This window comes from Grammomys surdaster, unplaced genomic scaffold (genome assembly GCF_004785775.1).
Source record: "Grammomys surdaster isolate TR1022 unplaced genomic scaffold, NIH_TR_1.0 949, whole genome shotgun sequence".
NCBI lineage: Eukaryota > Metazoa > Chordata > Mammalia > Rodentia > Muridae > Grammomys > Grammomys surdaster.
The window spans coordinates 71,640-87,435 of record NW_021605368.1 but is presented as its reverse complement, the minus strand read 5'-3'; the positions used below and the strand labels follow the sequence as shown (position 1 = coordinate 87,435).

Sequence of the window (15,796 nt, the reverse complement as noted above, 5' to 3'; positions counted from 1 at the left end):
ATGTTGTGGAATTGGGTGAGGAGATATTGCCCAAGGTCTACTCATGGCACCAGTTTGGTCCGGAAGGCAAATTGATCCATACTTATCTCCATGTACAAAGCTCACGTTCAAGTGGATCAAGGCTCCACATAAAACCAGAAACACTTAAACTAATAGAAGAGACAGTGGAGAAGAGCCTCCAACACATGGGCACAGGGAAAAAGGTGCTTAACAGAACACCAATGGCTTATGCTCTTAGATCAAGAATCAACAAATAGGACCTCATAAAATTGCAAAGCTACTGTAAGGCATAGGACACTGTCAATAGGACAAAATGGCAACCAACAGATTGACAAAAGATCTTTATGAACCCTCCATCTGATAGATGGCTAATATCAAATACATACAAATAACTCAAGAAGTTAGATGCCAGAGAATCAAATAACACTATTTAAAAACTGGGGTACAGAGCTAAACAAAAAATTTGCAACTGAGGAAACTCAAATGCCCGAGAAGCACTTAAATAAATGTTCAACATCCTTAGTCATCAGGGAAATGCAAATCAAAACAACCCTGAGATTCCACTTCACACCAATGAAGAATGCCTTACTTCCAAAACTCCAGTGACAGCAGATGCTGACAAGGATGTGGAGAAAGAGGGACACTCTTCTATTGTTGTTATTGCAAGCTGGTACAACCACTCTGGAAATCATTCTAGCAGTTTCTCAGAAAATTGGACTGCAAACTCAGCTATACCACTCCTGGGCGTATACCCAGAAGATGCTGCACGATATAATGAGGCCACATGCTCTACTATGTTCTTAGCAGCCATATTTATTATAGCCATAAGCTGGAAAGAACTCAGATGTCCTTCAACAGTGGAATGGATACAGAAAATGTGGTACACTTACACAATGGAGTACTACTCAGCTATTACAAACAATAAATTCATGAAATTCACAAGAAAATGAGTGGATCTAGAAATTTTCATCCTGATTTTGGTAACTCAGTCATAAAAGAACACACATGATATGCACCCACTGATAAATGGGTATCAGCCTAAATGCATGGAATATTCAAGATACAATTCACATACCACATGAAGCTCAAGAAGAAGGAAGACATAAGTGTGGATGCTTCAGTCCTACTTAGAAGAGACAACAAAAAATCAAGGGTAGTAGAGAGTGGCAGTGACTGGAGAGGAAGAGAAGGGAGTGAGGAAAAAAGAGGGGAAGGAAAAGGGGGGTTGAAAGTCAACTTTATTTGATATTAGGATGGCTACTCCAGCTTGTTTCTTGGGACCATTTGCTTGGAAGTATTTTTCCAGTCATTTACTCTGAGGTACTATCTGTCTTTGTCACTGAGGTGCATTTCCTGTATGCAGCAAAATGCTGGGTTCTATTTACATATCCAGTTTGTTAGTCTCTGTTTTTTTAATTGGGGAATTGAGTCCATTAATGTTAAGAGATATTACGGAATAGTGAGTGTGGCTTCCTATTATTTGTGTTGTTAGATGTGGAATTATGTTTGTGTGGCTATCTTCTTTTGGGCTTTTTTTGAAGCTTACTTTCTTACTTTTTTAGGGTGTAGTTTCCCTCCTTGTGTTGAATTTTCCATCTACTAACATTTGTAGGGCTACATTTGTAGAAAGATATGTAAATTTGGTTTTGTCATGGAATAATTTGGTTTCTCCATCTATGGTAATTTAGAATTTTGCTTGGTATAGTAGTCTGGTCAGGCATTTTTGTTTTCTGAGCATCTGTATGACATCTGCCCAGGATTTTCTGGCTTTTATAGTCTCTGTTGAGAAGTCTGGTGTAATTCTGATTGGTTTCCATAACATGTTACTTGACCTTTTTTCCCCTTACTACTTTTAATATTCTTTCTTTGTTTTGTGCATTTGATGTTTTGATTATTATGTGAAGGGGGGAATTTATTTTCTGGTCCAGTCCATTAAGAGTTTGGTAGGCTGCTTCTATGTTCATGGGCATCTCTTTCTTTAGGTTAGGGAAGTTTTCTTCTATAATATTGTTGAAGATATTAATGGCCCTTTGAGTTGGGAATCTTCAATCTCTTCTATACTTACTATCCTTAGGGTTGGTCTTCTCACTGTGTCCTGGACTTCCTGGATGTTTTGGGTTAGGAGATTTTTTGCATTTGTTTTTTATTTGACTCATGTCAATGATTTCTGTGGTATCGTATGCACCTGAGATTCTCTCTTCTATCACTTTTATTATGTTGGTGATGTTTGCAACTATGTCTCCTGGTCTCTTTCCTAATTTTTCTATCTCCAGGGTTGTCTCCCATTGTGATTTCTTTACTGTTTCTATTTCATTTTTAGATCCTGGATGATTTTCTTTAGTTCCATCACCTGTTTGGTTGTGTCTTCCTGTAATTCTTTGAGGGATTCCTGTTTCCTCTTTAAGGGTACTTCTACCTGTTTGCCAGTGTTCTCCTCTATTTCTTTAAGGAAGTTAATTGTGATCTTAAAATCCTCTATAATCATCATGAGATATGATTCTTAAATCTGAATCTTGCTTTTTTTCTGTGTTAAATCAACCAGGACTTGCTGTGGTGGCAGAACTGAATACTGATGACACCAAGTAGCCTTGGTTTCTGTTACTTAGGTTCTTATGCTTACATTTTGCCATCTGGTTATCTCTGGTATTAGTTGCTCTTGCTGTCTCTGACTGGAGCCTATCCCTCCTTGAGACTATGAGCTTGTGATTTTAGGTGTGCCATCATTACTGCGAGACCAGCTATCTCCAGGTGGGATTTGGGTACAGAGAGCTGTGCCACAGGGTTAACTCTGGGGTACAAAGTGAGATGAAAAGGCTCCTGACCCCAGATGTTCTGTGGTTCCTGTGCCCTGTGGTTTTCTGGCAGGTCCCTCTTTGGCCAGTTATTAGAGAAAATGTGTTGGTCTCGCCTGTGAACTTAGGAGTGAACACACTCCTGTGAGAACAACTCTCTCTGGGCAGGATTTGGGAACAGAAAACTGTGCCACAGGGTTATCTCCAGAGTGCAGATGTAGACCAGAAGCCTTGTATTCATGAAAGAAATGTAAGAATGGGTTACTAAACTTACTCTTAAACAAAACCCATTTTAGACATAATCTTACAGTGGTAAAAATCTCTAAATTTTAATAAAAATTGAGTTATATTTTCTTACACTGGTGAAAAATCTACATAGTGATATAAGTTTAAAGGTTACATTGGTATAAATCCTTGTATATTGATACAAAATTTAAAATTAATTTTGTTACTCTTAGATAGGCATTGTGCCTCAACTACTCATTCTTTAAGTAGCTCAAATGTTGCCCCTTCAAATAGAATATCTTGCCTTTACTAGGGACTGGTGCCAAAACACAGATTCATGGTGTGTAATGAGAATTCAGAATAGCATATTGGTAAAAGTCTAATAGACCTTGTCAGAATAATAGAAACTGTTGAGGAATCCATAGATATCCAGTAAAGTATAAATGTTTGTATTTCAGGTAACAAAAATAATTAGATCAGTAGAGGAATGAGTCTAAAGTTAATATACAGAACACACACACAAATCCACAGAATATGGGTGACATAACAATGTTGTGAAGTACCAGGTCAAAGTTCATGAAGCTTGTGTCATTGTAATTCTCTCTGTAACAGTGACCCTGAAAACTCTGCCGCTGTACCACAAATACAAAAGAACCTTCAAATACAAATAGAATCCAGACATTGCAATGGCAAAAACTACAAATCGTTTTTAGGGTGGGTTTTTCAATCAGAATCAGCCAGATTGATTTGGTCACCGAATATCACAGAAAACACATTTTTGTGAAGATGGGCCCAATACTGTGGGATATGTAATCTCAGTCTAGCCTTTATGTTCTGTCTATTGGCTGCTAAGCTCTAAGTAGTGAGCAAAGTAAATAGATATAATGAAATGAAATGAAATGCCTCAAAACATGACTGGTCAGCCTGTTGAGTAGAGTGAGAGGGAAAGAGTCCCACATGGAAAGTCTAGGAATTTAATCATCACTAAGCTGACAGAAACATATGTGTAGCACAGGCACTAAAGGTCAAGTACACACATTACTACATATGTGGTAAAACAAATGTTGTTTTAAACATAAAGACATTGATACTTAGGTTAAAGAGAAAATATTGACTGATGAATAGAAATTCATTGGGGCTGGAAGGATGGCTCAACAGTTAAAGACCATTAGTTGCTCTTCCAGAGATCCAAGTTCTGATGCCAAGGCATGAGTATAATGCACAGACATTGCAGGAAAAACACTCATACACATATAATAAGTAATTTTTAATTCCCTCATAACATGCAAATTTGGCTTTCACATAGGTCGACATATCCTTCTGCTTGAAATACCAGAATTTAGGTAGTTTGGGTGGATTTGATCCTTTATTATTCTCAACACTTTATTCTCTAGGATGGTCAAGAATCTCAGGAATGAAGTTGCTAAAGTGTCATCTCTGGACCTAACATTGAAAGAAGTTGTACATTTCTCCAGTCGATTGTGTTATTTGGGCACTTGGGATGTAGAGATAGGTGGATCTCTATGAGTTCAAGAACAACCTGATCTACACAGAAAGTTCCAGATATTGTTATATAGAGATTCTATGACTTTAAAAAAACAAAAGAAGAAGGAAAGAGGAGGAAGAGGAGGAGGAGGAGGAGGGGGGAGGAGGAGGAGGAGGAGGAAGAGGAGGAGAAGGAAAGGAAAGAGTTTGACATTTCATCAGTTCTCTCTGCTCATGAGCTGTCAATCATATTTTCCTACAAACATCATTTTTAAAATTGTTTTAAATACAGTCCATTTATTTCATACTCTAGAATTAACTAACCTGACCTATATTAACATAATGCTTCCAAGCAACACCATCTTTCAGATCTTTCTCATATTCCAGTTATGTCTTGGTGTGATAGGGAACTCATCACTGTTAATGTTATATATATACATGTTCCTTTTCAGGTCTCATTTTAAGAAGTTAATAGATTCAGTTTTCATGCACCTGACAATAGTTAATCTGTCAATGATCATGTTCACATTGATGAAAGATATCATGTTTTCCTTTGGAGTATCCAATTTTCTGGACGATATAGGTTATAAGGCAGTTTTGTTTTCACTCAGAGTCAGCCAGGGTCTGTCCATCTGTGCAACCTCTGTTCTAAGCACATTTCAAGTCATCACTATCACTCTCAGTAATTCTAAGTGGACTTGGCTTAAACCTAGACTCTCTAGATGGATTTTTTTTCTTCTTTACTTTGTTCCTGGCTTATTAATCTACTTATCTATGGGTATATGATTGACTTCATAATTGCCAAATCCAATTTTACTCACATTGGCCACGGTTATTCACATAGTTATTGTCAAAACAAAAACTTTGGGAACCACAATTCAGAGTCATTTTTTAGCCTTATCATCCCTCACAATCTCTTCTATGTGGCTGTTATGATCTGTGCCAGCCTCTACATGGTGATTTTCCTATACAGACACCGCCAGACAGCCCAGCATCTCCACAACAAAAGTCTTTTCTCCCAGTCATCTCCTGAGCGCAAAGCCACTCACAGCATTCTTTCTCTGGTGAGCTGCTTGGTGTTAACGTACTGGTTGAACAACTCTATCACACTTTATGGTTTTTATACAAGAGAAAAAATTCAAAAATTGGAGTCAATTAATACGATTTTAATAGCAAGCTACCCAAACATCTGCCCCTTTTTACTCATGAAGAATAGTAAATTTATTTTGCAATTCGCTTCCTCATTTCCTGTACTGAGAATGACTTGTTTTCAAAATTCACTCCATGGCTGAGCCGAAACCTACACTTTTTTGATGTCAAAACAGTGTCTTAATGATTTTCATGGAATAAAGAATTTGAATGTGGACCTTGAATATCTGAAATGACTTAGTTATAATTCAGACATTCTGTACACTAGAAAAGCTCAGGTAGTTGACATTTTTCTTGAATACAATTCTATGTACAAAATTTTAATAATTTTTATATTTATTACCCACTCAACCTATGACATTTTGTCCAAAATGAACATATGTTAAATATTTTGAACAGTATTTTATTTCTTGATCTTTCTATGTTAATATACTTCTAATCAATATCTTAAAATACTACTTGAAGCTTGGTTTATGCATTTTTGGTGTTTTCTGTTCTAAGGAACACCTTTTAAACATTGAACAAATGATTTATAGTTTCTTAACTACTAACTTCCACAAATACTTCTGTGGGTGGGACTCTATTGTGGAACAACTGACAGTTATCCAGTGTATGTCTTATACCATACCTGAATTTGAGTCACCAATAATTATTTTTACTATTTTAGATTGTTTTAGTTATTTCTTCTAAATATGAAATTATGACATAATTAGATCATTTCTCCCTTCCTTTTCCTCCCTCCAAACCCTGCTGTATATGTTTTTCTTGCTCCCGTTCAAATTAATGGCCTCTTTTTTCATTAATTGTTGTTATTTATATTTGGGTAGGAAGGTAATCCTAAATTTATAAATGCTATCTACTCTTTATAATGTGACCTGTATATATGTATATATTCAGGGCTGATCATTTAGTATTGAATAACCAATTATAATTGAAACAATTGGTATGCTCTCAACATTCCTTAGTTACCTGTAGTTCTTTGTGTAGGGTTGAGGCCTCCTTAAGGATCAATGCGGTTTCAAGAAAACTTCTCTGTACAATAGTTGGGATCATTGAAAAAAACACTGGGGAGGTGGAAATGGGGGGATTAGGTGGGGGCACATCCTCATAGAAGGAGGAGGAGGGGTGATGGGATAGGATGTTCCTGGGCAGAGGTGGGGAAAAATGGGGTAAGGGGAAAACATCTGAAATGTAAATAAAATATCCAATAAAAAATTTTTTTAAGAAAGAAAAAAAAACACGACCAAAGAAACGGAAGAATAGATGTACCAACGACAGGAATACTGCACGTAAAGCTCAAGTAAGGGAGAACAGATTTACAAGATGTGCAGGAGTAAAGATGGAGCAGAAAATAAGGACATGGCCCACCCACTGATGACTGGTCCAGCTTGAGACCCATGTCATGAGATGGAGCCCACCTTTGACACTGTTACTGATTTTGTACTAATTAGCATATAGGAGCTGAGCATAACCATCATCAGAGAAGCCTTACCTAGCAACTGATGGAAACTGATGCAGAGATCTACAGCCAAACATTAGGCAGAGCTTGGAGAATCATGAGGAAGAGGGGGAGGAAAGATTGTAGGAGCTGGAGGGGCAAGAACACCACAAGAAAATCTACTGAATCAACGAATCTGAGCCCATAGGAGCTCACAGAGACTGAAACACCAACCAGAGAGTATGCATGGGACTGACCTAGGCCCTCTGCATATATGTAACAGATGTGCAGCTTGATTTTCATTGAGACTGCTAACAGCAGAAGCATAGCCTGCCTCATATTCTTTTGCCTGCCTTTGTAACCCTTTCCCCTAACCCAACTGCCTCATTTAGCTTCAGTAAGAGAAGATGTCCCTAGTCTTGCTGCAATTTCATATATCAAGGTCAGTAGATATCCATGAGAGATCTCTCCTTTTCTGAAGAGAAAGAAAGAAGGAGTGTATGGTGGGGGAAAGACAAGGAGGGGAAAGTGGTCTGGATGTAAAGTAAATAGATAACTTAATTAACTAAAAAGACAATAAAAAACTAAAAGTAAGTCTACGACATAACCTATCTAACCACTTTATGGCATATACCCAAAGGACTCAATATCCTACTACAAAGATACTTAGCCATGTTCACTGTTGCTGGATTCAAAACATGTAGACAATGGAAGCAACCTATATGCCCTTTAACTGATGAGTGGATACTGAAAAATGTGGTTCACACATAATACAAGTCTAATCAGCTGATTTAAAAAACAAAAAAAAAAACTTGACAATGAAGGGTAAGTGGGTAGAATTAGAAAATGTAATATTGAGTGAGCTATTCTGGACCCAGAAACACAGATGGTATGTGTTCTCTCTTATTTATGGATCTTTACTCAGATCTTTAGGTGTGAGTACCTGACCTGAAAAAAGTGAAAAATCCAGAAGAATAAAATGTTATCATGGTGGTGAAGGAAGAAGAAGCTCATTAGGGAGAAATGGCGGGACACAGCTACTGAGGAGGAAAATAGAGGGAGTGGGAGGGCACTTTAACTTAGAAGAGAAGGAGGATAGCGCAAGGGGAGGAGGACAGATAACTAAGTAATGCTAAGGATGTTGGAATAAAACAGAGAGATTATATTCTTCCCCTGGAAATAATAGACCATTCAACAAAGACCATAGTTCCAGACTTGGGAAACCTTGCTTGCAGTTGTTGCCCAGGGGGCATGTAAAACCTTCCTGTTAGTCCCCAGTTCCGGAGGGTGTTCCAAGATGATCTCCCAACTGAGGACAGAGTGAGAGCAGAGAGGGTCTGCTACTGTCTCTGCCACTGCCTCTGTGTCTCCACTGTCTGTTGATCTCCGGCCAGGCTTGGTGTGAAAGGTCTGGGCCAAAGGGTACAGAGCATGAGCAGGGAGGAGAGATTGTCTGTCACAACTGCTGCCTCTGCCTGAGTCTCCACTGTCGCCGCTCTGTCACTCTCAGGTGCTGCATCTGTCTCCCAGCGCTGAGCCGGCCCAGGCTGGGCCGATAGGAAGCCAGCTAGCTGGCGAGGAAGCAGCTTGATGTCCCAGGAAGGTTCCGGGAGAGCAGATCTCTCTCCAAGTGTTACAGCTCTAGTGTTACAGCTCTTGTGACAGAGACTCTCGGACACCAGGATGATTCTCAAACACACCTTTACTTCTCCAGAATAGAGAGCCTTTATATACAATTTCAGGGTGGGTTAGGGTCTGGCAGCAGATAATGCCTATTGGCTTGGTCCGAGAGCTTGGAGATACCTCACCTACATGTAGGAGAGCCTGAGGCACTGTTCCTGGTGACTGATGGTCACAAACCTCTCTTTGGGAGGGGCTGTGGAGGGCCGAAGCTGAATGAAAAGAACCAGGGCCTGGGGGCAAAAGCTGAACACCTGCCATCCAGATAATGGTCCAGGGTTCAAGACTCATGCAACCAGATTCCCAGCTGCTTCTTCCAGCCCAGCACCCCACAACTCCCCCTTTTTCTTTTATAAAGGAGAGGTGTCATCAGAATAAGTGTCTCTTATATTGGGAATAGTTTGATACTGAACCAAGACCGATTGGTAGTTGTCTTTGTAATGTTACTTATTTGTTGCTTTAGAAACTGAATGAGGCAGGGTGTCAGGAGAAGTAAAGCTCTGATGGCTAGTATGAGGCCAAGGACGGGAAGAATCTAAGTCATCAAGGGTTTAGAGTACCAAGGGTTAGGAGTGTTGGGAGCATAGCATGTCCTGAGCTTTCCCCAGAGCTCTTTGAGCATTTGTACATCCTGTTCTACCAGCCCAGATTCATTGACATAGAAGCAACATTCCTCTCCTAGCAAAACACAAGTCTCCCCATGTTCAGCAGTCAATAAGTCTGGGGCCCTCCAGTTTTGGAGAGGAACTCTTGTTAAAGAGATTATCTGGCATTGAAGAGAGTCAAGGCTATCTGTAATAGAGGCCATTGTCTGGTCAAGCTTATCTTGGAAGTCATTGGCCAGATGTTTTGTTTGGACAAGGGTTGCTCCAGCAGTTCCAATAGCATCAAGCGAAACTGCAAGGCCTAGTCTAATGAGCAGAGGGATGAAGATCTCTCTCTTCTTTCAGCTTCTTCCCATCTGTAAGGTGAGTTCTTCAGGTTTGTAGAGATAAGCCCGGGGGACAACAATCATGGGTGTGCAGGAGCCCTGAAAATGAGGGTTAATATAGGCACCTGTAGTGCCTTTGTACCAGAGGAGGGCAGGAGGGTTAACACATATTGATTTGGTAATGGTGATGTCATGGGCACATGTGAGATGGGGTTTTGAGGAGGGTCTTACAAGGCAAAGAGGTGGGGGTAAGTCAAAGAGAGGAATATCCTGTGCTTTCCTCATGGGCAGGGGTCCATGGAGGTCATAAAGGGAAAAGTTCATGGGAACAGCTGTTAATAATGGCTGGGAGAGAGAGGCACAGAAAAAGCATTTGGAGGAATTGGGGTGTGTCATTAAGGGAAGGAGGTCTGTTGTATATTGGATGTATTGTAGCCAAGAGAGGGTAGCTTGTAGTTCTTCTTGAGACTGATTTTCTTGTTGGATAATATTAGCATGGGTAAAGGTGGATTTGGAGGCAGAGACAAGTTTACGGGAGACATATAGGTCAGCTACTGGTATCTAGCATAGCTGTTAGAGTAAAGTTTACCCATGACTCCAATTCACCAACGTTCATTCTATGGATCACTGATAGAAAGCTGAAAATGAGTTTTAAGGTCGGTGAGCATGGTGTCACCACGGCTGGTGGATTCTATCTTGTTGCTCCAGTATCTGTAACCTCCATATGTGGAGACCTCCTGGAGACATTCACCTGTGTTTCGGTAATGAAAGTAGAGAAAGGGGCTGGAGATAGTGGAGATGGATTCTGGGTGTAGGGGAATCTCAATCTTGGTTCGACATCCTTCAAGTGGGCAGTCTTGGGTTCTTATAACTTTGTTATGTCTGTTGTAGGTTTCCCTAGCATTGAATCTCTAATGGTAGATGTTGGGAAGGCTAGAGAGAGGCTGGTTGGTAGCAGAGTTAGCATGGAGGATGACAAAAACAGCCAAGAGAATAGAGGAGAGGGGGGCTTGTGGAGGGAACATGACCTTGGCAGCTATCACCAGGTCATGGATGTCTTTCTAGGAGATCTTGTGGTTCTTCTGTGTATGATGTCTTTTCTGTCTTCTCGTCTCCCTCTTTGGTTTTTGATCTGTCAGTGAGAGGCAGGTCATCTTTTTGGTTGGTGGGGTGGTGTTGGACATTTTGGGCAGGGACCCAGATAGGCTTGGGCTGGTCTTGTGGAAAAACACAAGCAAAATCCCTCCTGGTTGTAAGAAGGGGGTCTGGTCCCTTCCAAATTCCATCTAAAGGATCTTGCCATTGTACTAGGATAGGGGGAGCTAATTTTGGTGTGTGGCAATGGAGGGAAATAGGAGGGTGTTTGGAGTTTTGTAGATGTTAAATATGTTTAGGGTTGTCAGGGCCATCATTAATTGTACATTAGGGGGATAAGTGGTAGTTTGTTGTTTCAGGAGTTGGGCCTTCAGGGTCTGGTGTGTTTTTTCTATTATTTCTTGGCCCTGAGGCTTGTGGGAAATTCTTGTATGATGGGCAATTTCCCAGCATGAGCAGAAGGTTTTAAATTGAGAGTTAGTGAAAGCAGGGCCATTGTCAATTTTTATCTGTTGAGGAATGTCCATGATGGCAAAGGTAGAGAGCATATGGTAAATTAACCTTTTTGAGTTTTCACCTGTCTGGGCTGTGGCCCATATAAAATGTGAGTAAGAATCCATGGTGACAAAAACATATTTTTGTCTACCGAATTGCGGAATGTGGGTGACATCAATTTGTCACAAGGCATTAGATTTGAGGCCTCGGGGATTGGTGTCCATGGTTTGTAAAGCTAGGGTGGTAATGAGGGATGTACAAGAGGCACATGTTTTTATTATCTTCTGGGGCTGAGCAAGAGGGATGTGAGGGAAGTGAGCATGAAGCCCCTTTAGATTTGTGTGTGTGTGTGTGAATGGAATTGATCTGTTTGTTCAGTGGAGGCTGTGAATGTCTCTGTTAAGGCAGTTTGGTCAGCGAGTGTATTTCCCTCAGATATAGGACCTGGCAGGGGACTGTGAGATTGGATGTATTGGATATAGATGAGGGAGGCTCTCTCCTGTAGGAGGTTGGAGACCTGTATGAGTAGAGGGGAGAGTGGGTTGTCATCTAGTTTGACAAATGATCTTGACAACCAGGGGAGCAAATTGACAGCATATACACTGTCAGAAAAGAGGTTAAGGGGGACCTTGACTTCTTTTAAAGCTAGGTAAATGGCATATAGTTCTTTATATTGGGGGGAGTGGTGGGGAAGCTCTTTAAATCAGAGGATAGGGGGTTCATCTTCAGGGAAGTGGTATATTACTGTTGTAGCTCCCTTCTCCCCCCCCATCGGTAAATATTGAGGGGGCTTCTGTTATGGGCTTTCTTGAGAATAGTTTGGGGGATAGCCATCACAACAGAGGGAGGGCAGAGGTCCATTTTTCGTCAGGATAATGGTTGTCAATTTGTCTTGAGAATCTTATTATGCTGATAGCAAAGTGGAAATGATTTTTGATCAGCCACTGAACATCGGAGAGGGTGAACGGGGTGACAAGAATGTCAGGTTCTTTTCTTAGGGTTTGTAGGGCTCTATCTCTGTCAGTTTTAATCATGTTGGCAAGTGTGTCTACTTCATTTAAGATTCGGGATGCACCACCCATTGGGGTATGGAGCCATTTCAGTACCCCCTGAGGTTGGTAAAGGGCTCCTACAACTGTAGGGGAGGAGTTAAAGATAAGGAGATATATAGGTATAGTTGGGTCATTTGTAGCGAGAGCCATATCTTTTAGGGCTGAATTGACACAATTTAGGGCTTGGACTGCTTCTGGGGACAGTGTTCTTGGAGAGGAGGGACTTTTATCACCTTTTAGGAAGTTAAAGAGGGGTTGAAGTGTCTTTGTGGGAAGGTGGAGCCAGTGTTGAAGCCAGTTAATGTTGTCCAAAGAGCTCTAATGGGAGGCAAGAGTTAATTTTTGAGGGAAAGAAAGGGTTTGTTTGAGGGGGCATATTGAAGTAAGGGAAATCTCTGTTCCTAAAAATGCAATGGGAAGAATAAGTTGGATTTTGTGAGGGGCTATTTTGAATCCTAGGGGAGATAGGGAAGGTATTAGCTGGTCTTTAAGTTGAGAGGGGGAGGTAGAAGCATCTCCCCATATCAAAACGTCATCCATGTAATGATAGATCTTGAGTCTCTTGTCTAAATAGGGTTTTTTTTTTTAAGGTTATTTTTAATTTTGTCTTTTTTTTTCTTTTGTCTTTTTTTTTTATTGGATGATTTATTTACATTTCCTATGTTGTCCCCTTACCCCATCCCCCACCACCCCCTCAGAACCCCCAATCCCCTCGCCCCTCCTCCTTCTTCTCTGTGGATGTAACCTCTATCTACACCCCCCCCACTCCCACCTCCCCACCCTCAAAATTCCCACCCCCTGGGGCATCCAGCCTTCATGAGGTCAAGGTTCTCTTCTTCCACCTATGCCCAGCAGGGCCCTCCACTTTTACATATTCAGCTGAAGCCCTGGATCCCCCCCTAAGTGCTCCCAGGCTGGTGGTTTAGACCCTGGGAGCTGTGGTTGGTTGGTATTGTTGCTCTCCTCATGGTGCCACAAACCCTTTCAGCTCCTTCAGTCTTCACTCTAACTCCTCCATTGAGAACCCCATGATCAGTTCAATGGCTAGTTGTGAGCATCTGCCTCTGAATATGTCTGAATCTTGAAGGCCTCTGAGGAGATATCCATATCAGGCTCTTATCAGCATGCACTTCCTGTCTTCCACATCAGCATCTACCTTTGGTGATTGCACATGGGATAGATACTCAGGTGGAGTGGTCTTGAGACGGCCCCTCCTTCAGTTTCTGTCCCTCACTTTGTCTCCATATTTGCTCCCTTGAGTATTTTGTTGCTCCTTCTAAGAAGGACCGAATCACCCTCACTTGGTCTTCCTTCTTTATGGGCTTCATGTGGCCTGTGAGTTGCATCTTGGGCATTTCAAGGTTCTAGGCTAATATCCAATAATCAGTGAGTGAATACCATGTGTCTTCTTTTGTGATTGGCTTACCTCACTCAGGATGATAATTTCTAGTTCCATCCATTTACCTAGGAACCTCTCGAATTCATTGTTTTTAATAGCTGAGTAATACTCCATTGTGTAAATATACCACATTTTTTGAATCCATTCCTCAGTTGAAGGACATCTGGGTTCTTTCCAGCTCCTGGCTATTATAAATAAGGCTGCTATGAACATAGTTGAGCATATGTCCTTGTTCTATGTTCGAGCATCTTCTGGGTATATGCCTAGGAGTGGTATAGCTGGATCCTCGGGTAATGCTATGTCCAATTTTCTGAGGAACCGCCAGACTGATTTCCAAAGTGGTTGCACCATCTTGCAGTCCCACCAACAATGGAGGAGTGTTCCTCTTTCTCCACACCCTCGCCAGCATCTACTATCACCTGAGTTTTTAATCTTAGCCATTCTGACTGGTGTGAGATGGAATCTCAGGGTTGTTTTGATTTGCATTTCCCTGACGACTAAGGATGCTGAACATTTCTTTAGATGCTTCTCGGCCATTCGAGTTTCTTCCGTTGAAAATTCTTTGTTAAGCTCTATACCCCATTTTTTAATAGGGTAATTTGGTTGTCTGGAGTCTAATTTCTTGAGTTCTTTGTATATATTGGATATTAGCCCTCTATCAGATGAAGGATTGGTAAAGATCTTTTCCCAATTTGTTGGTTGTCGTTTTGTCCTATTGACAGTGTCCTTTGCCTTACAGAAACTTTGCAATTTTATGAAGTCCCATTTGTCAATTCTCGATCTTAGAGCATATGCCATTGGAGTTCTGTTCAGGAACTTTTCCCCTGTGCCCAAGTATTCGAGGCTTTTCCCCACCTTCTCTTCTATTAGTTTCAGTGTATCTGGTTTTATGTGGAGGTCCTTTATCCACTTAGACTTGAGCTTTGTACAAGGGGATAAGAATGGATCAATTTTCATTCTTCTACATGTTGTCTTCCAGTTGAACCAGCACCATTTGTTGAAAATGCTGTCCTTTTTCCACTGGACAGTTTTAGCTCCTTTGTCAAAGATCAAGTGACCATAGGAGTGTGGGTTCATTTCTGGGTCTTCAATTCTATTCCATTGATCTTCCTGCCTGTCTCTGTACCAATACCAGGTAGTTTTTATCACTATTGCTCTGTAGTACAGCTTGAGGTCAGGGATGGTAATTCCTCCAGAAGTTCTTTTATTGTTGAGAATAGTTTTCGCTATCCTGGGTTTTTTGTTATTCCATATGAATTTGAGAATTTCCTTTTCTAACTCTGTGAAGAATTGAGTTGGGATTTTAATGGGGATTGCATTGAATCTGTAGATTGCTTTTGGCAAGATGGCCATTTTTATTATATTAATCCTGCCAATCCATGAGCATGGGAGATCTTTCCATCTTCTGAGATCTTCTTCAATTTCTTTCTTCAGAGACTTGAAGTTCTTGTCATACAGGTCTTTCACTTGCTTGGTTAGATTCACACCAAGGTATTTTATATTATTTGCAACTATTGTGAAGGGTGTCATTTCCCTAATTTCTTTTTCAGTCTGTTTATCTTTCATGTAGAGGAAGGCTACTGATTTGTTTGAGTTGATTTTATAACCAGCCACTTTGCTGAAGTTGTTTATCAGGTTTAGGAGTTCTCTGGTGGAAGTTTGGGGGTCACTTAAGTATACTATCATATCATCTGCAAATAGCGATATTTTGACTTCTTCCTTTCCTATTTGTATCCCTTTGACTTCTTTTTGCTGTCTAATTGCTCTGGCTAAGACTTCCAGTACTATATTGAATAGGTAGGGGGAGAGTGGGCAACCTTGTCTAGTCCGTGATCTTAGTGGGATTGCTTCAAGTTTCTCTCCATTTAGCTTGATGTTGGCTACTGGTTTGCTGTAAATTGCTTTTACTATGTTTAGGTAGGGGCCTTGAATTCCTGATCTTTCCAAGACTTTTATCATGAAGGGATGTTGAATTTTGTCAAATGCTTTCTCAGCATCTAGTGAGATGATCATGTGGTTTTTTTCTTTAAGTTTGTTTATATAGTGGATTACATT

At 40.7% G+C, this 15,796-nt stretch overlaps 1 pseudogene; it reads left to right on the top strand.

Moving 5' to 3' along the window:
* The first annotated feature begins 4,841 nt into the window (after nt 1-4,841).
* LOC114634391 lies at nt 4,842-5,794 on the top strand (annotated as a pseudogene).
* The last annotated feature ends 10,002 nt before the right edge of the window (nt 5,795-15,796 follow it).